A 7955-nucleotide genomic window follows, 5' to 3' on the forward strand; every position below is an offset into this window, starting at 1 on the left:
TAGGGCAAAGGGAAAGGGTAAGAAGCTGGGGTAGCTATATCACTCTTAGACAAAAGAAACTTTAGAGCAAGTAGCAGTTCTAGAGACAAAGAAGGTCATTCGATAATGGTAAAAGTTTCACCTCATTAGAGGCTAAATCAATTGACGGCTTGAATCACCTGATAATATACGTTCAAAACGTATAAAGCAAAATTTGATAGAAATACAGAGCAAAATTGACAGAACCACTATAATATTAGGAAAATTTAATCCACTCCTCCCAGAAGTTAAGATTTTAATTGGACAAAAAGTCAATAAGACACAGTGAAGTAAAATACACAGTAAGATACACAGAAGATGAACAGCATAACATATAGGCTTGATCTAATAGACATATAGAAACTTGCACCCCATATTTGGAGAGTACATATTCTTTTCAAGTACATGTATACCACTTAAAAATTATTGACAACATGGTAAGTCATAAAATCAGTCTCAACACATTTCAAAGAATTTATACTATACAACATTTCCCAAATATGGTGCAATTACAGTAGAAATTAATGCCCCAAATAATATTAAATAGAGAGAATTTTCATGTGAGTTTTCGTGTGTGATATTAAAAGGAAATAGCAGTCCATGAATTTCTTTCTGGCTTTTTTTTAACTTGAAAAGTTTCTCTCTTCAAGGAAAGAATGGGAGCACAACACAAAATCCCTCTTGTAAAGTGGTTACTGTTACTTTGCCAAAGAAAACACGATAAAAGAAAGAAAAACTCACTTTGAGTAAGTGAGTTGCTTAAAGAATGGTGTTTATAATTCTAGCCCAGCCTCATCTCACTTTCATTAAGCTAAAATATTTAGCAGGCTTAGAGTCTTCAGCAGAACTGAATTTGGTTTGGAGGAATAAGCAAGCAAACCTAGCTTTCACTATGATGTTAACCTACTTATGAAATTTCTTTACAGAGGCAAATATGCACTTTCTGATTTTCTAAGAAGTAGTAAAGTGTTTCAATATTTGGAGTAAAATCAAGATGTTACCATATACCAAAATAATTCTAAATGTATAAAATAATTAGATATAGAAATCATAAAAAAACTGGTAGAAAAAAGAGGTGGCTATTTCTCTGAGTTGGAGGTAGAGAGGGCTTTCAAAGCATAAATAAATTTAAGTGAACAAATCATAAAGGGAGAGTGATAGATTTGGGGCTATAAAAATGTACAGCCTACCATAAACAGAAAGCCAATAGCAAACTGGGGAAATAATTTGCAAAATATAAAATAGACAAAAGGGTTAATATCTTTAATACATAAAGAGCTCATGTGAATCAATAAGAAAAAGATGATCATAATATAAAAATGGGCCAAGTACAATAAGAAACACAGAAGATGAGCAGCACAATGGACAGGCTTGATTTAATGGACATATAGAACCTTGCACCCCACATTTGAATGTGATTTCACCAAAGAAGAAACACAAGTGGCAAATAAAGAAGAAAAAAAGTTGAATCTCAAAAGTAATCAAACAGAATGAAATTAAGATACAGAGACACCATTTTCTATTGATAAGTTGGTAAAATATCTTTTTCCTTTTTAGGATTATAATCTCTACAGTTGAAAGGGCAAAGGGAAATAATGTGGTATACTACTGTGGTAAATTGGAACGGCCTTTCTGAGGCAAAGTTTTGTACAACATACCACAAGCTTTAAAAGTCCTCATTCTATTTGACCCCGTAATTATACTTCTTGGAATTTATCTTAAAGAAATAGTTAGACATGTGCAAAAATATTAAAACAAGAAATTTCAACATAGTGTTATTTCTAATAATGAAAAATTGCAGTCAAGCAAAATATCAAACAATGGAGAATGATGACATGTTTAAATGATGGCATATTATATGTTGATTAAAATAATAGTTTTGAATGATGTGAAATTAAAGAACAGCTAAAATTGGAGTTGGGACAGGCCTATAGGGGGTGCTCTCACACCCTGCTGTGCATCAGTTGCTCCAAACAGGAAGAGATTGTCTACATCTCCTATAGGAAGTTGCATCTACTTTAGTATCCAACAGGAAGAAGAAAACTTCCCTTTGCCGCACAAAGCCCAGCCAGGCAGAGACTGTAGCAGCCCAACCAATGAGACACCTCCATAGTTTGGACTCCCATCTCCTCCAGTGGACATTTTGGTTATTACAGTCCTTCCCAACTTCCCACTTTTCCCTTTAAAAGCAAGTTCTCCTTCCTTATTCTTTGAATTTGACTATGGTCTGCCATAGCTTGCATTTCCTGAATTGCAATTCCTTTGATTATTCCTGAAAAAATGCACTTTTGCTGGTAAGATAACTGGTTGTGAGTATATTATTAAAGTTGATGTTGGTTTGGGAAAATAGCTGATGCTACCTCCAAGTCTCTCTAAATGCACCTTATTTACATTATTTTCATCTTGATTTTTATTTCCCCCCCAAATCTCCTCCTCCCCCCATCTCTTTCTGTCTGACAAAGGGCACCACGCTATCCTGAGGTACCGAATCCTTCTTCTGTGCCCAGTTTCTAAGATTGGGTCCCTGTTTCTTCTCTCTGTATGCTCCTCTATGATGTCATTCTGTCTCGTGGTTCAAATACCACCTATATGCTGGTGACTCCTGCATTCCCATCTGTAGCCCTGGGTACTCCCTTGAGTTCCAGACTAATGTATTCAACTCAGCATCTCCACTTGGGTGTCTGACTGGTGTTTCCACATGCCTATGACAGAGGCTTAATTGTGCACCAGTATGATTTCTTCCTTCCTTTGACAGTAGAACTCCTGCAGCTTAGCTATGCACATGACTGTCCAGGAAGAAACTACATGTCCAAGCCTCTTTTGCAGCTCAATGTGTCCATGTGACTAAGTTCTGGCTAATGGGATGTGTGTTGCAGTGAAGAGTATCACTTTTAAGTTGTGTTCCTGACAAAGGAATCTGTACTTGTCTTTTTTATTTCTTTCCTTCTCTTTTCTTTGTGTTTAGTCTGCTATTCTGTTTCTAACATGAGGTGCTTTTTTTGTCTTGAGATGTAAGGTTAGATCATTTACCTTCAGCTTTTTGTATTTTCTACTATGTGTATTTTAGGGCTATAATTTTCCCTTTATGGGCAGCATTAGCTACTACTAGATACCACACTTTTGATGTGCAACATTTTCATGATCATTCAGTTACTTTCCATTGTTATTTCTTCTTTGATTCATAGGTTATTTAGAAGTACAAGCATGCCTCATAGATACTGCAGGTTTGGTTCCAGATCACTGCAATAAAGTGAGTATCACAATAAAGTGAATCACAAAATTTTTTGGTTCCTCAGTGCAGTGCATGTAAAAGTTATGTTTACACTATATGGTAGTCTATTAAGTGTGCAATAGCATTAGGTCTAAAAAACAATGTACATGCCTTAATTAAAAATGCTTAATTGCTAAAAAAATGCTAACTATCAACTTAGCCTTCAGCATATCATATTCTTTTTGCTAGTGAAGGGTCTTTCCTCAATGTTGATGATTGCTGACTGATCAGAGTGGTGGTTGCTGAAGGCTGGGGTGGTTGTGATAATTTCTTAAAATAAGACAACAATGAAATTTCCCACATCAGTTGACTCTTGTTTCACAAACAATTTCTCTGTACTGTGCAATGCTGTTTGATAGCACTTTACCCACAGTAGAACTTCCTTCAAAACTGGAGTCAGTGCTCTCAAACCCTGCCATTGCTCTATCAACTAAGTTTATGTATTATTCTAAATCCTTTGCTATCACTTCAACAATCTTCACAGCATCTTCACCAGGAGTAGATTTTACCTCAAGAAACCACTTCCTTTGTTCATCCATAAGAAGCAACTTCTCATCTGTTAAAGTTTCATCATGAGATTGCGGAAATTCAGTCACACCTCCAGGCTCCACTTCTAATTCTAGTTCTCTTGCTATTTGCACCACATCTGCAGTTACTTCCTCCACTGACATCCTGAACCCCTCAAAGTCATCCACGAAGGTTGGAATTAACTTCTTCCAAACCCGTTACTGTTGATATTTTTACTTCTTCCCATGAATCATATATGTTACTCATGGCATCAAGAATGACAAATCATTTCCAGAAAGTTTTCAATTTATTTTGCCTAGATGCATCAGAAGAATCACTATCAATGGCAGCTCTACCCTTACAAAATATAGATCTTAAATAATATGGGCTGAAAGTTGAAATTTCCCCTTGATCCATGGGCTGCAGAATGGATGTAGTGTTATCAGACATGAAAACATTAATCTCATTGTCCATCTCCAGAGGTCTTGGGTGATCAGGTGAACTGTCACTGAGCAGTAATATTTTGAAAGGAATCTTTTTTTTTTTTTTTTTCTGAGCAGTAGATCTCAACAACGGGCTTAAAATATTCAGTAAACCAGGTTGTAAATAGATGTGGTGTCATCCAGGCTTTGTTGTTGCATTTATAGAGCACAGGCAGAGTAGATTTAACATCATTCTTAAGGGCCCTAGAATTTTCAGAGTGGTAAATGACCAGTGGCTTCAATTTAGAGTCATCAGCTGCATTAGCTCCTAACAAGAGTTCGGCTGTCTTTTGAAGCTTTGAAGTCAGGCATTGACTTCTCTCTAGTTATGAAAATCCTAGATGGCATCTTCTTTCAGTAGAAGGCTGTTAAAATGAATATATGTATGTATATGCATGACTGGGACATTGTGCTGTGCACCAGAAATTGACACATTGTAATTGACTGTACTTCAATAAAAAATTAAAAAAAAAAAGAAGGCTGTTTCATCTCCATTGAATATCTGTTGTTCAGTGTAGCCACCTTCATGAATGGTCTGAGCTGGATCTTCTGGAAAACTTGCTGCAGCTTCTACATCAGCACTTGCTGCTTCACTTTGCACTTTTACATTCTAGATTTTGCTTCTTTCCTTAAACCTCATGAACCAAACTCTGCTGGCTTCAAACTTTTCTTCTGCAGCTTTCTCATCTCTCAGCCTTCACAGAATTGAAGAGAGTTCAGGCCTGGTTCTGGATTAGGCTTTGGCTTAAGGGAATGTTGTGGCTGGTTTGATATTCTATCCAGCTTTCTCCAGATTAGCAATAAGGCAGTTTCTCTTTCTTATCACTTTTGTGCTCACTGGAGTAGCATTTTTAATTTCCTTCAAGAACTTCTCCTTTGCAGTCACAACTTGGCTGACTCCTTGGCACAAGAAGTCTAACTTTTGGCCTATCTCAGCTTTCGGACATACCTTCTTCACTAAGCTTAATCATTTCTAGCTTTTGATTTAAAATGAGAGGCATGTGACTTTTCCTTGCACTTGAACACTTAGAGACCACTTTGGGTTATTAGTTGGCTTAATTTCACTATTGTTGTGTCTCTGGGAATGGGGAGGCCCGAGGAGAGGGAGAGACAGGGGAGACAACCGGTTGGTGGAGCAGTCAGAACACATACATTTATGTATTAATTTTGCCGTCTCATGTGGGTGTGGTTCATGGTGCCTCCCAAACAATTACAATAGTAATATCAAAGATCACTGATCACAGATCACCATGATAAATATGATACTGAGAAAGTCTGAACTGTGAGAATCACCAAAATGTGACACAGAGACAGGAAGTGGGGAAACATTGTTAGAAAAATGGCACCAATAGACTTGCTCAACAGGGGGTTGCCACAAATCTTCATTTTGTAAAAACTGTCATGTAAAGTGCAATAGAATGAGGTACACTTGTATATTCTTTATTTTTAAGCATTTAGGAATTTTCTAGTTTCATTTTTAGCCTAGCTGCACTGTGGTCAGAGAACATATTCTATATGATTCAACTCCTTTGCAGTTTGTTGACACTTAATATGTTCCAGCATAAGGCTAATACTTGAAAGGAATGTATATTCTGTAGTTGTTGAGTGCAGAATACGATTAGGTTAAGCATGTTGATTATGTTGTTCAAATCTTCTAAATCCCTACTGATGTTTGCATGTATGCTTGTCCTCTGTTACTGAGGGAGGTGTGTTGAAATCTCAGGTGTGGATTTGCCTATTTTTCTTTTTAGTTTGCCGATTTTTGCTCTTTTTTTCTCTTTATATATATATATTCATCTATAATTGTTATATCTATATCTCCATATGTTCATCAGTAAATATTTCAGTACTTGCTTTTAAAAGATGAGGACTCAATAACCAACTACAATACCATTGTCACACCTAAAAATTATTTCCTAGTATCATTAAGTATCCAGTTAGTGATCAAGCTTCTTCAATTGTATTAAAAACCATTAGAAACCATTAAACAACATTGAACAATGGTTAAAAAATTTAAAAGCCATTTGATTATTCAAATCAGAAACCAAAGAAGTTCTACACTTGTGATTGGTAGAGATGTCTCTTAAATCTCTTGTAATCTACATGATTCTCCTCCATATTTTTCTTTTCCCATTTCTTTTTTATTGTGACAAGATTCAAATAACATCAAATTTACTATTTTAACCATTTTAAAGTTGTTACAATTCAGCAGCATTTAGTATATTCAAAAAGTTTTGCAACCATCACCACTAAATAGTTCCAGAACACTTCATCACCCCAAAGGGAAACCTTTACCCATTAAGCAGTCACTCCTATACTCCTACTCCCCAGGTCCTGGCAAACACTAATCTGTTTTGTGTCTTTTTGAAGTGCCCTGTTCTGGATATTTCATATTAATGAAATCAAACAACATTTGGTCTTTTGTGTCTGGCATCTTTCTCTCAGCATAATGTTTTTAAGGTTTTTAAGTGTTGTAGCATATATTAGAACGTCACTGATTTTAATTGACTGAATAGCATTCAATTGTATGGATATATCATTTGTTTATCCATTCTTCATATGAAGGAAATTTGGGTTGTTTCCATTTTTAGCTATTGTGAATAGTGCTTCTATAAACATTCTTGTTCGTGTTTTTGTTTAAATACATGTTTTCAGTTCTTTTGGGTATATACCTGGGCGTGGAATTGATGGGTCATATGGTAATTTTATATTTGACATATTCAGGAATCACCAAATTGTTTTACATAGTGACCACACCAGTTTATATTTCCACCAACAACATATGAGGGTTCCAGTTTCCCCACATTTTTAGTGACACTAATTATTTTCCTTTAAAAAATATTATAGCCATCTTAGTGGATGTGAAGTGATATCTCATTGTGGTTTTGATTTTCATTTCCCTAAGGACTAATAATGTTGAGTATCTTTTTATGTGCCTGTTGGCTGTTTCTATATCTTCTTGGAGAAAACCTGTATTCAAGTCTTTTTTTCATTTTAAAATTTGGTTGTTTGTCTTTCTGTTGTTGAGTTACAAGAGTTCTTTATATATTTTTGGATACTAGATCCTTATCAGGTAAATAATTTGAAAATATTTTCTCCCATTCTATGGATTCTTTTCACCCTTTTGGTAGTGTTCTTTGATGCTAAAAGTTTTAAATTTTGATTAAGTCCAATTCATGTATTTTTCTTTTGTTGTTTGCACTTTTGGTGTTGTAGCTAAAAACCATTACCAAACAAAAGGTCATGAGGATTTACCCCTATGTTTTCTTTAAAGAGTTTTATAGTTTTAACTCTTTTATTTAAGTCTTTGATCCATTTTGAGTTAATTTTATGTATGTTGTGAGGTGAAGGTTCAGCTTCCTTCTTTTGCATGTGGATACACAGTTGTCCCAGCATCATTTGTTGAAAAGACAGTCCTTTTCCCACCCAATGGTCTTGGCACCCTTGTTGAAAATCAGTGACCATATGTGTATATGTTTGTTTCTAGACTCTCAATTCCAGTCTACCTGTCCATATGTCTGGACTTGTGACAGGACCACACTGTCTTGATTGCTGTACCTTCATAACAAGTTTTGAAATTGGGAAATGTGCATCCTCCAACTTTGTCCTTTTTTTCATGTTTTCTTTAGTTTTGGAGGCCCTTGCTATTCTGTATGAATTTGAGGATCACCTGACTA

This window comes from Camelus dromedarius, chromosome X (genome assembly GCF_036321535.1).
Source record: "Camelus dromedarius isolate mCamDro1 chromosome X, mCamDro1.pat, whole genome shotgun sequence".
Classification (NCBI taxonomy): Eukaryota; Metazoa; Chordata; class Mammalia; order Artiodactyla; family Camelidae; genus Camelus; species Camelus dromedarius.